The sequence below is a fragment of the Procambarus clarkii genome, chromosome 25 (assembly GCF_040958095.1).
Source record: "Procambarus clarkii isolate CNS0578487 chromosome 25, FALCON_Pclarkii_2.0, whole genome shotgun sequence".
NCBI lineage: Eukaryota > Metazoa > Arthropoda > Malacostraca > Decapoda > Cambaridae > Procambarus > Procambarus clarkii.
Genome location: NC_091174.1, coordinates 47436321 through 47450315, shown reverse-complemented (window position 1 = coordinate 47450315; position 13995 = coordinate 47436321). Strand labels below are relative to the sequence as shown.

Here is a 13995-nt window from a genome sequence, read left to right as displayed (position 1 = left end):
ACATTTTATCGCTCTTGTGCGCTCCCTGGTAACACACTCTCGCTTACTCTGTTTGTTGCGGATGGTAAGCCGGGCTTTTGGAGTTTATATGCCTTTAGTCCTGTAGAGAATTCTATTGCGAACACATTGATGCCAAATTGAAAAAACTAGGATGAGAATTGAGGTAACAAAGTTGAAAAGGGTATACACTTTTCAGTATTATCACGCTCTCTAATGTAATGAGAGTTGCCTGAGGGTGGCTCAGCTTTCTTTTTCTGGTACCCTTGGCCTACATTCATCTTGTCGGCGGGTGGAGCGCGCTGCTGTCTTTGACATTATATGCACATAGTTCTGTTGGGAATTCTATTGCGAACGCATTGATACCAAAATGAAAGACATAGGACGAGAATTAAGGTGACAAAGTTGAAAAGAGTATACACTTTTCAGTATTTCCGCGCACTACCTGGGAATGTCCAAACAAAAATGGAGAGAGTGGAGGGGTAACTTGCCCAAAACGCGAAAGTGTTTGGGGAGATTAACTTTCGTTCAATACTATTATGCAAAAGGAGCCACACATCTATGGTTCATCCAATAAAATCAGCAGACTTCTAGATGTTACTACTGCTCGGCTTAGACTCGGTTACAAGTATTTCTGGGAATTCTCATTATCTGCCGATGTAGACCTGACCAAATGTTAACTGTCAACAAAATTATTTGCACACCCTCCGTCACTATGTGATAGTGAATTCAGAGACAATTCTATAACCAATGTACCAACGATGTGTCAATATTTCATTCAAAATGATCTGGTACCAGAAATTTTAGCCAAATATCCCCAGTTTGCTAACTGTAAGTAGTAACTAAGTGATTGTAACCTATCCACCGCTGCCCACTGGATGGGGAGCGGTGTGCAGGACAAACATATCAATTGTGACACTAGCTCTCCACATATGTCAGTTGCTTAATTTAGAAACTGTACTTGTGATCGATCTCGAACCTATTGTTGATGTGACGACTTATACTGAATTTTGTAACTAGCTCATCAAGATTGTAACTTGCTTAGCTAAATGAATTGTTGGGTTCAGTCCCTGAGCCCATTATGTGCCTCTGCAACCCTTTCCACTACCGCCCACAAGATGGGTATGGGGTGCATAATAAATGAACTAAACTAACTTTAAGGCATCCTGAAAGAAAGCTTGGAGGGCTTGAAAAATTGCAGAACGAAGCCTTGAGGATAATCCTTGGGTGCCTTCGTACCACAAAGATACTTAATATGAGAAAGGAACTTAATATTCCGAGCGTTGTTTATCGTGTTACTGAAAATAACTGTCAAATTGGTATAAAAATGCTTAGGCTAGCTCATCCTAACCCTTGCACAGAAGCCCTCCAGAATTTCTTTATTGAATGTAAACATTGTTTCAAATAGATAAATAAAATTGGAACTGAACTCAGAAAGTATCAGATTTATAATTTGTACCAAGAGAGACAACAATAGCACTTTCCTGCACTGTAGGAAATTACACCCTTTTCAATTTTAATCCCTCCCTTTCCATCAAAGGAGCAAATTAGAGATCAGTCCCAGCTTTGTCTTGAGGCAAAGCTCAACGTCTTAAGCCATATTGATGCTCTGTCCACAGAGCATTCTCTCTCTCAAATCATATACACTGAAGGTTTCCTACAGCGCCCAACGGGTGCAGCTGGAAGTGCAGTTGTCCTGGCAATAGGATATGACTTATATTTTGAGTGGGGAGTCCGTATAAACAACTGGGCCTCTACCCTTCAGACTGAACTATTTGCCTTGCTCCTTGCACTGAAATGTGTACAAGTATCCAAACTTGATACATTAGTTGTAAGTGACTCTTTATCATCCTTAATTGCTCTCAACTCTTTAAGACATAACTGTAACATGCTTGTGTCTGAAGCTAGACACAAATACAATAACAACTTGAGGAACCTTATCATAAACAATAATCTCAACAAAAATCACATAGTTCTCAGAGGTGATTTCAATATTGACCTAGGGCTACAAAATAACCCTCAAGTAGACTGTTTCCTCAACAGCATGAATTCCTGTATGCTCATCCCCGCAATCACCAGGCCCACCCGAGTCACTCAAACATCTGCGACTACCCTGGATCACTGATGGACCAACATAACAGCTCCTCTTACATCAAGTATAATCACTGACAGAACAACTGACCACTATCCTACCTTCCTTGTAGCGAACATGGCCATAACACCACCAGGTAACAAGAAAATTACCTTTAGGTTACAATGTGAAGCGGCAATAGGCAATCTCACAAATGCCCTCCACAATGTAAACTGGGAATCTAAATTTATCAATACACAGGATAATAATTCGTTAACTAGCCTCTTTCCAAAATTTAAAGCCTTTACAATACTTATTGTCCTCTCCTCACCAAGCAAGTAACTGGCAAAAAGGTTAAATAATCCCTGGCTCACTAATGGCATACTTAAAGCAATCGACAAGAAACATGAATATGAAAAAAAAACTTAGGATTGGCCTAGTTGGAAAAGAAGTAGTTAAGAGGTATTCATCAGTGCTTACCAGTATAATAAGAGCAAAGCGTTCCTATTACGAGAATAGATTCAAAGAAGCAAAAGGCAACATAAAAAGCACATGGAGAGCCATCTCTACCATCCTAGAAGCTAAACAACCTTTACATAATAAGATAAAAATCTCCAAGGATGGTTATACACCTGCAACAGATCTTGAAACAGCAACTGAATTTAATAGCTTCTTTTCATCGTTTGGTGCTCACCTTGCCCGAAAAATCCCAGAGACTCAGACATATGTTACCACATATCTTTCACGCAGCTATCCAAACTCTCTTCTCCTCTCTCCGGTCAGCCCTACAGATGTTGTGTCCATCATTCACTCGCTAAAAACCAAAGCTGGGAACATTAGTGAAATACCATCGATGGTACACAGGCGTGCCTCCCATGCCCTTGCACCATCCATAGCATTGCTGTTCAACAAATCCCTAGAGTGTCATACCTTCCCTGATATCCTTAAAAAAGCAAGAGTAACGCCAGTTCATAAAGGAGGTAACACGGCAGACATAAATAATTACAGACCCATATCGAATCTACCTATATTATCAAAAATATTTTTTTTTTTTTTACAAACAGCTCTACTTCAATCTTGTAAAATTCAATATACTAAGTCCCTGTCAGTTTGGCTTCCGCCCCCAAAAGAGTACCAATGATGCTATTGTTAGTCTGCTTGACTTAATCTTCTCAGCCCTTGACAAAAGTGAGTTTCCAATTGAACTCTTCATCGGCCTGAGAAAGGCCTTTGATACTGTTAACCATAACTACCTCTTACTTAAATTCCACCATTATGGAATCCGTGGCCTTGCCCTAAACTATATCCGATCCTATCTTAGTAACAGACACCAATATGAAGCCATCAATGATATAACCTCTCCCACTCTACCACTTAATTACCGTAAAGGTGCCACAGAGCAGCATCCTAGGACCCTCCTGTTTCTTATATACATCAATGATCTCCCTAATGTCTCTAACATACTTAAACCTATATTGTTGGCTGATGATACTACTCATCTACTCTGACCCCAACCCACTCCTGTTAAATAATGTTGTAAACAATTAATTAAAAAAAGTCTACTTGTGGATGTCAACCAACAAACCTCACACAAAACATAGAAAAGACCTACTATATCTTATTTGGAAACAAATCAACAAATGCAATTCAGCTTCAGATAGATAATGTAAACATTAGCAATAAAAATGATGGAAAGTTTCTTAGCCTATACTTAGACAAGAGACTCAACTTCCGCACCCATATACAACACATAACTAAAAAGGTTTCTAAAACAGTTGGTATACTGTTTAAGATCAGATATTATGTACCCTACTCTGCTCTCCTCTCACTCTATTATGCACTTATCTATCCCTATCATTCTTATGGCGTTTGTGCTTGGGGTTCAACCTCTGCAAACTACCTCAAGCCCATCATCATCCAGTAAAAATCTGCTATCAGGACAATAACTAACTCTACCTTCAGACAACACACAGCTCCCTTGTTCAAATCCTTAAACATGCTAAACAAATTCACTCCATACATTCTCCTGTGTAAATTACGTTTATAAAGCCCTTTTTCTAACTGCAAACCCTGTTCTGAAACTCTTCCTGGACAGATGTAATAGAACACATGGCCACGTCCCCACCAGACATAAATATCTCTTTGATATCCCCAGAGTCAAACTTAATCTATGTAAACACTCTATGTAAATAAAGGGACCTAGTCTATGGAACTCACTCCCTTATAATGATTTGAAAAGCTGTCCAACTTCTGCCATATTCAAAAATAAAACCAAAAAGTACCTGTAGTACTTTTTAAGTACGAGGGAGTAATGCGCAAAGCGTCCCTCACCTGTGACGTCACAGCGTCATCTGACGCCATATCAACACATCGGCCATTTTGTCGTCAGTTCAGTCATGGCGAGGACTAACCCTTCATGCAAACTGCACCTACTATCAAGAAGAAGAAGATTTTGTGTTCCACCGATAGTATTATCGTAAGTAAGCACTTATATTTTATATTTTATTAAATTAATTGATTCTATTTTTCTGTAATAAAGGTCCAAAGGGTTGTTAAGGAACAAGGGTGTAGCGATACCGACGCTCAGTGCGCTCAACTCACACCAAAGTATCACCTGTGTAGCTTCTGTAATTAGTGTTAATTAGTTATGCTATAAGATAATGAAGCGAGTATAAGATTAACTCGCTACAAGGGTACTGTGTTGGGAGGTGAGGGCTGTTACTGGTGTCTGTGGGGATGTGAGGACTTGTACCAACCACTATCACCACCAGTACCTTGTCTTGCATCCTGCTTAGTATTCCTATTGAGATATGAAGTATTATTGCATTCATATAATTATTCATTCATTGTCATTACTATTTTTATGGGCTATGTTCTGTTACCCTAATGCTTTTTACCCCTGGGCATGTCCATTTACTCTCCAGCCCTTCACAAGCCACTGCTGCACCCCCTCCATGCCCATACTTACTGTGCTTATTCTTACAGGACTGCACTGCATTATGTGGTGCTCACTGCCTGGACACCTTGATACATGCATTATAGGGTTCTGGTAGTTGTTCTACTCACCAAGCCCTTCCAAGGCCAGGCTTGACATGTGAGAGCTTGGTCCAACAGGCTGTTGCTTGGACAGGCCCCTCAGGCCCACATATCCACCACAGCCTTGTTTGTCCGGCACTTCAAAATCAAATGTTTATTTACGTAAGGTACATACATATTTTTAGGTAAGGTACTCTTTATTTGGGTAAATTTATCTTCGTAGTATTTAGCTTTGGCTCGTCTAATTATCTTGGATAGCAATAACGAGTAATTCTTTGAGAATTCTTTGGAGACAATTCCTAACCTATACTTCTCCCAACCTATACTTCTTCTCAAGGTCATCTTCACTTCTTGAAGATGTTCAGGTTTTCTCTTGAAGATGTCGACGGTTGTTCCAGCAATACTGTATTTCTTTTATTGCTGAAAACCTGTTTTCAGCCTAATGCTTTTTACATTAATGCTTTTTGAAAACCTGTTTTCAGCCATAAAAAAATAATCCTGAATCCAGAAAAAAATCCCTTTTGTATCGTCTGGAAATTTTCAAATATTGCTGATCAAACCTGAGTCTAAATTATTTGTATATATTATGAATTACAGAGGTCCCAGGACAGGGTTTTTAGGCACTCCACTTACATTTTCCCACTCTGACTTAACCCCCATTTATACAAACTCAGTCTTATCTTTTAGCTAATAATTTATTGTACACACCATACTCAGCCTGTGTAGGGTAGTTTATTGTGCATGTGTAGTATATATATTTGTGTAGTATATTTGGCATATTTAATGCCTCTAACCTCTCCTCATAGTTCTTGTCCTTCAGTTCTGGGAGCCACTTAGTAGCATGTCTTTGCACCTTTTCCAGTTTGTTTATGTGCTTCTTAAGATATGGGCACCATACAACCGCTGCATATTCCAACTTTGGTCTAACAAAAGTCGTGAACAATTTCTTGAGTATTTCGCCATCCATGCATTTAAAAGCTCTGAATATTATCCTTTACCTGCAATTGGTTGTTGCTGTATTTATAGAATATGATTTGTTCTACTTTACATTTGTTTGTTCCTTTTTTTCAAAATTTCTTTCTGCCTCTCTCCTCACTGCCGTGTAGTTGTTTCTCTTTGTATTACTGGTATGTTTGGGGGTTTGGCCTCTTCGTATATTGATTCCATTTTTGTGTCTTTTGGTCTCTGTCCGTCTTGAAATTTCAGTTGAACAAATCCTGTTTCCTAGTTCTGCATCTTTGTTTTGGTATAAATGTTTTTGTTCCTTTATCATATATTTCACAAAATTGACATACTGTGCATTAATTCATCTCAATTACTTCCTTTCCTAACAGCAAGCCTTTCCAGTAAAATTCTTTGAATTCTTTTCTGACTTCTGGCCTAATGTTTGTTTTATCCTAGTGTGTATGATGCCTAGCGTGTGTCTGGTGCCTGTTGTGTTAAACCGAAGATAAATGCATAAGTATAGGTCAGTAATTTCTCCAGCTTTGAAAGGGGCTTTCATTATGCAGCAGTATTCCACTCTAGAGAGCACTAGCGTCTTGAAAACTATCATCATCGGTAAAGCATCTCTAGTGTGAAAAGTTCTTGTTATCTATCCTGTCATTTTTCTTGCAGTTGTGACGGCTACTTTATTGTGTTCTTTAAATGTAAGGCCTTCTGACATCAGTACACCCAAATCCTTTACGTTGCTTTTCCGTTCAATGTTATGATTTGACTGAGTTTTGTAAGTGGTTTCCGTTTTTATATTTTTTATTTTTTCCGTAGCGCATGAGCTGAAACTTATGTTCGTTAATCACCATGTTATTTTCTGTAGCCCATAGAAAGACCTGATTTACATCTGATTGGAGGTTTGCCGTGTCCTCTATGTTGCCTACTCTCGTGAAGATTCTAGTGTCATCTGCAAAGGATGATCAAGTACTATAGGTTGTGTCCTTGTCTATGTCCGATATGAGGATGAGAAAAAGTATTGGAGCAAGCACAGTACGCTTGGGGACTGAGCTCTTTACGGTTGATGGTCCAGATTTTATTTTGTTGACTACTACACATTGGGTTCTATTAGTCAGGAAGTTGTATATCCATCTGCCTATTTTTCCGGTAATTCCTTTTGAACGCATTTTATGTGCAATAACACAATGGTCACATTTGTCAAAGGCTTTTTTTTGTCAAAGCGTTTTGTTTGTCTTCCATGGCATCTAGTGCCATGTCAGAGTGGTCCAGCAACTGTGATAGGCAAGAGCGCCCTGTTCTGAAACCATGTTGTCTGGGGTTATGGAGATGCTGTGATTCCATGTATTTTGTGATCTTACTTCTTAGCATTCTCTCAAAGATTTTTATGATGTGCGATGTTAGTGCTATCGGTCTGTAGTTTTTTGCCTCTGCCTTATTTCCTCCTTTATGGGGCGGTGCTATCTCTGCTGTTTTTAGTATGTCAGGGACAATGCCAGTATCTTGGCTTTGTCTCCAAAGAATGTGAAGGGCCTGCGATAACGTTTTTTACAGTTCTTGATGAATATAGAGTTCCAAGAGTCAGGGCCTGGTGCAGAGTGCATAGGCATACTGTCTATGGCTTCTTCAAAATCCAGTGGGGATAGGATCACATCTGATTTATGATTTGATGTTGGTATCATATCCATGAAAAATTCATTTGGGTTATCAATCAGATGGATGGAGAGCTACACTCGTGGTGTCCCATTTTCCCAGCACTCTGTCATATAATGCTTTGAAACTTTTGACGGATTTGGCCTCCACCACCTTCTCACCTAACATGTTCCAACCGTTTACCATTCTGTTTGCAAAAGTGAATTGTCTTACATTTCTTCGGCATCTTTGTTTAGTTCGTTTAAATCTATAACCTCTTGTTCTTGAAATTCCAGGTCTCGGGAAATCTTCCCTATCAAGTTTATCAATTCCTGTTACTGTTTTGTACGTAGTGATCATATCTCCTCTTTTCCTTCTGTCTTCTAGTTTGGAATATTTAATGCCTCTAATGTCTCCTCATAAATCCTGCCCTTCAGTTTTGGTATGAATGTTTGTGTGCCTTCATCGTATATTTTGCAAAATATGGAATACATCTCATTTACTTTACTTTAAGAATATGGTTCGATCAATTAAAAACCCTCTTGTTCAAATTGCAAAGAGACTGAAAGAGATGCAGCATGCTCAATGGATTATATATTAGTGATTATTATTAGGATTATATATTAGTGAATCATATTAGTGATTCAATTATTATGGTCATAAAACAATAAACAAATAGTTTTGGTGTTATTACACTCTATTCACAGGTTATATATAAGTATCTGCATGTTTTGTTCACCATTACAAACCACTAAGTTGGTTTGATTTTTGTTGAGATTGTTATTTATGATAAGATTCCTTACGTTATCTGAGAATGAAGCTATGTCGGTATTGGGAAATCTATAGATGGCACTTATAGTCAAGGAGGATTTAAGGGATTTACTGGAGAACTTGGCAAAGGTATATTCACAATAGTCGTCTCTATTACTAATGAGACTATTGCAGATGAAGGTATCTTTGTAAGATATTGCTATGCCACCTCCTTTTTTTATTAGGCCTGCAGTTGTGAATGGCTTTATTATCAGCCAAGTTGTAGCATACAACATAGCATATATATGTATATGGCATACACATATATATATATACACATATATATATATATATATATATACACATATATATATATATATATATATATATATATATATATATATATATATATATATATATATATATATATATATATATATATATATATATATATATATATATATATATAATATATATATATATATATATATATATATATATATATATATATATATATATATATATATATATATATATATATATATATATATATATATATATATGTTATGTTACAACATAACAGGCCAATTACACTGGATTAATCTTTGTGTTTAGATAGGAGATGCCTCGTATGGGCCAATAAGCCTTCTGCAGCCCCTATGTTTATCCCTTATGTATCCCCCCATGTTTTCACCTTCATTGTATTATCACCTGACCTAATGCGGGTATAAAATCAACTAATATATATATATATATATATATATATTCAAAATTCGTCAGTGTACTACATTTTTGTTGTTGCTTTTAGGTGATGCTTTTAACCAGTGTACGTGGGTCTGATTGTGCAACCACAGTTCGAAGAATAATGAAGATATGAACAAACGGCCTGTGGTCACTATACAGTCTGGAAGGGCAAAAGAAGAAATTGGCATTTCTACAAAAACAAGAACTATATAATGTTATTTTAAGTAAGTAACCAAAAAATTAAATAATTTTTTTAAAGTTTAAAATTCACTTAAAAATGTAAATTTTAAGTTAAAAAATTTTAACCAAAAAACTTAATATTTTTCATATTTGGAACCATTCCATAATATTTTCCCAAGCATAAATGATTATATTTCTATCACTTGCTCTTAAGATTGTTTCATTTAATAGAGGTTGGGCATAATTGTTCTCTGCTGCTAATAGAACTGACTGACTTAGCTATAGGAAAATGTAAACTTAATTGGTTTATCCATTACAGTATTTTGCAGTTTATTTCATGATCCTGTGCTTAATACTTGCATAAATAGTAGATTACAAAATGCATTTTTATATCATTAGTATTGAATAATAATAATGCAAATAATTGACTTATAAATGATGTACAATTAATTGGTAGGTGATATTATATTATTAATATTTTTTCATTCTTGCAAAGCCTTAACAAAGCCATTAACATGTTAATATAAACTTGATCACCTTCCACTTATTTTCTCATGTGCTACCTACATGTACAAAACCTTATTCCTAAATGCATATTTTGTTCTGAAACTTGTCCTTTATATGTTGTGTATCACCATCTCTGGAGAGTTTTATCTGATTGATGTATAAATTACTTTTAATTTTACAGAATATTATTGTTATACTGAATTTATTATTATATAAATAACTTAATTTTACAGAATCATCTATCAACGCACATCCACAAGTTGAGGAGGAGGATGTGACCTTCCAGATTTCTCAAGTACTGAAACAGGCACCAAACAGGCCTGGTGGATCTAGGTACAAGGTAAAATAATTTAAATTTTTTTTTTTTTTTTTTACTAATTGTCCGATATATATATATATATATATATATATATATATATATATATATATATATATATATATATATATATATATATATATATATATATATATATATAAATAAATATATATATATATGTATAAATATATATATAATGTGTCGTACCTAGTAGCCAGAACGCACATCTCAGCCTACTATGCAAGGCCCGATTTGCCTAATAAGCCAAGTTTTCTTGAATTAATGTTTTTTCGACTACCTAACCTAACATTTTCAGCTACCTAACCTAATCTATAAAGATAGGTTAGGTTCGGTCATATATCTCTATTAATTTTAACTCCAATAAAAAAAGAATTGACCTCATACATAATGAAATGGATAGCTTTATCATTTCATAAGAAAAAAAATAGAGAAAATATATTAATTCATGAAAACTTGGCTTATTAGGCAAATCGGGCCTTGCATAGTAGGCTGAAAAGTGCGTTCTGGCGACTAGGTACGACATATATATATATATATATATATATATATATATATATATATATATATATATATATATATATATATATATGCGAACAAGCCTGAATGGTCCCCAGGACATATGCAACTGAAAACTCACACCCCAGAAGTGACTCGAACCCATACTCCCAGAAGCCACGCAACTGGTATATATATATATATATATATAATATGTATGTGTGTGTGTAATTACCTAAGTGTAGTTAAAGGATGAGACCGTCTTCCCAGCACTCTTTGTCATATAACGCTTTGAAACTACTGACAGTCTTGGCCTCCACCACCTTCTCACCTAACTTGTTCCAACCGTCTACCACTCTATTTGCGAAAGTGAATTTTCTTATATTTCTTTAGCATCTGTGTTAAGCTAGTTTCAATCTATGACCTCCTGTTCTTGAAGTTCCAGGTCTCAGGAAATCTTCCCTGTCGATTTTATCAATTCCTGTTACTATTTTGTATGTAGTGATCATATCACCTCTTCTGTCTTTTAGTTTTGGCATATTTAATGCCTCTAACGTCTCCTCGTAGCTCTTGCCCTTCAGTTCTGGGAGCCACTTAGTAGCATGTCTTTGCACCTTTTCCAGTTTGTTGATGTGCTTAAGATATGGGCCAACTTCTGTTGTTGGGCACCACACAACAGCTGCATATTCTAGCTTTGGTGTAACAAAAGTCATGAACAATTTCTTTAGTATATCACCATCCATGTATTTAAACGCAATTCTAAAGTTAGAAAGCGTAGCATAGGCTCCTCGCACAATATTCTTTATGTGGTCCTCAGGTGATAGTTTTCTATCTAGAACCACCCCTAGATCTCTTTCTTTATCAGAATTCTTTAAAGATTTCTCACATAATGTATAGGTTGTGTGGGGTCTATGTTCTCCTGTTCCACATTCCATAACATGGCATTTATTAACATTAAATTCCATTTGCCAAGTGGTGCTCCATATACTTATTTTATCCAGGTTTTCTTGAAGGGCATGACAATCATCTAAATTTCTTATCCTTCCTATTATCTTAGCATCATCAGCAAACATGTTCATGTAATTCTGTATACTAACTGGTAGATCATTTATGTAGACAATAAACATCATTGGTGCAAGAACTGAACCCTGTGGTACTCCACTTGTGACATTTCTCCAGTCCGATACATTGCCTCTGATTACTGCCCTCATTTTTCTATGTCAGAAAATTTTTCATCCATATTAGAAGCTTACCTGTCACCCCTCCAATATTTTCCAGTTTCCAGAACAACCTCTCTATGTGGAACTGTCGAATGCCTTTTTTAGGTCCAAATAGATGCAGTCAACCCAACCATCTCTTTCCTGTAATATATCTGTTGCTCGATCATAGAAACTGAGTAAATTCGATACACAGGATCTTCCAAATCGAAAACCATACTGTCTGTCTGAAATTATATCATTTCTCTCCAGGTGTTCTACCCATTTAGTTTTAATTATTTTTTCCAATATTCCAATTCCAATTTTTTCCAATAATGTGTGTGTGTGTGTATGTATATTTGTGTTGTTGAATATGACCGAAAGTCAGTCTTTCTGCCCCTCTCCTTACTGCTATTGTTGTTTCTCGCATCTGTGTATTGCTTGTATGTTTGGGCAATTTTTCCCCTTTTCCTAGTTCTGCATCTCTGCTTTAGTATAAATTTTGTTGTGCCATTATCATATATTTCACAAAACTTGACATACATCTCATTTACTTCATGTCCTAACAGCAAGTGTTTGTCAAATTCCTTAAGGAAATATCTGAGTTCCCCATAATGACCTCTCCACAAGTCAGGTTTTTCAACTGCTTCAAGCTCATTTTCTTCCAGATTATAATGCATTGCATACTTTATTCCCAAAAAGACATGGTCACTTTAACCCAAGTGACCATGTCACTTGGGTAAAAGGAGGGAGGTACCAAAGGAGGGAGGTACTGAATGATAAATATATCATTCTCTTTCCTGGTAAATATAATATCCAGCATGGAGGGAACATCCCCTTCCCTCATCCTCGTAGCTTTGTAGAAACATGAATGTTTACAGGGTGAGGTTTACGAAATTATATATATATATATATATATATATATATATATATATATATATATATATATATATATATATATATATATATATATATATATATAATTGGTCTCTGGTCTATATATATTATATATATATATATATATATATATATATATATATATATATATATATATATATATATATATATATATAAGTTTGTGTGTGTGTAATTTATATAAATAAATTAAATATTAATTTTGTTAATATCTTTTCAGGGAAAACTTGCAAGTACAATTCGTATACAAGAGGGGCAACAAGAGCCAGAGGATGTCTACTAAGAAAATATATAAGTCTTTATCCTCACACTCTTGATATATGGTCTTCTCTGGTCTCTTTATTTTCTCTCCTCACAAATGTCCCTTTTTTTTATTTCTTTTACGTTTCTCTCCTGTTTTTCTTGTCTTTTAATCTCTCCTTTCCTCCTCTCTTCTAACACCTCTCGTTTCCTGTCTCTTCTAGCTTCTCTCTTCCTTTACTTTTTATATTTGTGGTATTCATTTATGTCATTTTTATCTTGTATATTTTTCTTGTATCTTTTTCTTATCTTGTGTTTCTCTTCCCCTTCTCTTCAATGATTTCTCATTTCTCTCCTCTCTCTGTTGTTTCTGTTCTGTCTTCTCTCTCCTTGCCTTAATTTTGTTCTGTCTCCTCTTTTGTTGTGTGTGTGTCTTTCTGTCTCTGTCTGTCTCTCTCTTTCTCTCTCTCTCTCTGGCTCTCTTGCTCTCTCTCTCGCTCTCTCTGGCTCTCTTGCTCTCTGGCTCTCTCTCTCTCTCTCTCTCTGGCTCTCTCTCTCTCTCTCTGGCTCTCTCTCTCTCTCTCTCTGGCTCTCTCTCTCTCTCTGGCTCTCTCTCTCTCTCTCTCTCTCTGGCTCTCTCTCTCTCTCTGGCTCTCTCTCTCTCTCTCTCTCTGGCTCTCTCTCTCTCTCTGGCTCTCTCTCTCTCTCTGGCTCTCTCTCTCTCTCTCTCTCTGGCTCTCTCTCTCTCTCTCTCTCTCTCTCTCTCTCTCTCTCTCTCTCTCTCTCTCTCTCTCTCTCTCTCTCTCTCCCTCTCTCTCTCTCTCTCCCTCTCTCTGGCTCTCTCTCTCTCTGGCTCTCTCTCTCTCTCTCTCTCTCTCTCTGGCTCTCTGGCTCTCTCTGGCTCTTTCGCTCTCTCTGGCTCTCTTTCTCTCTCTGGCTCTCGCTCT

At 36.4% G+C, this 13995-nt stretch overlaps 1 long non-coding RNA gene across 2 annotated transcripts; it reads left to right on the top strand.

Moving 5' to 3' along the window:
- The first annotated feature begins 4452 nt into the window (after positions 1–4452).
- On the top strand, positions 4453–13541 carry LOC138368417 (uncharacterized). 2 transcript variants are annotated; one of them, XR_011229598.1, is made up of 3 exons: positions 4453–4544; positions 10099–10205; positions 13029–13541. It is a non-coding gene; the product is annotated as an uncharacterized lncRNA (long non-coding RNA). The 2 variants fall into 2 exon arrangements; XR_011229597.1 differs by lacking the exon at positions 4453–4544 and adding an exon at positions 9230–9402.
- Positions 13542–13995: the final 454 nt, after the last annotated feature.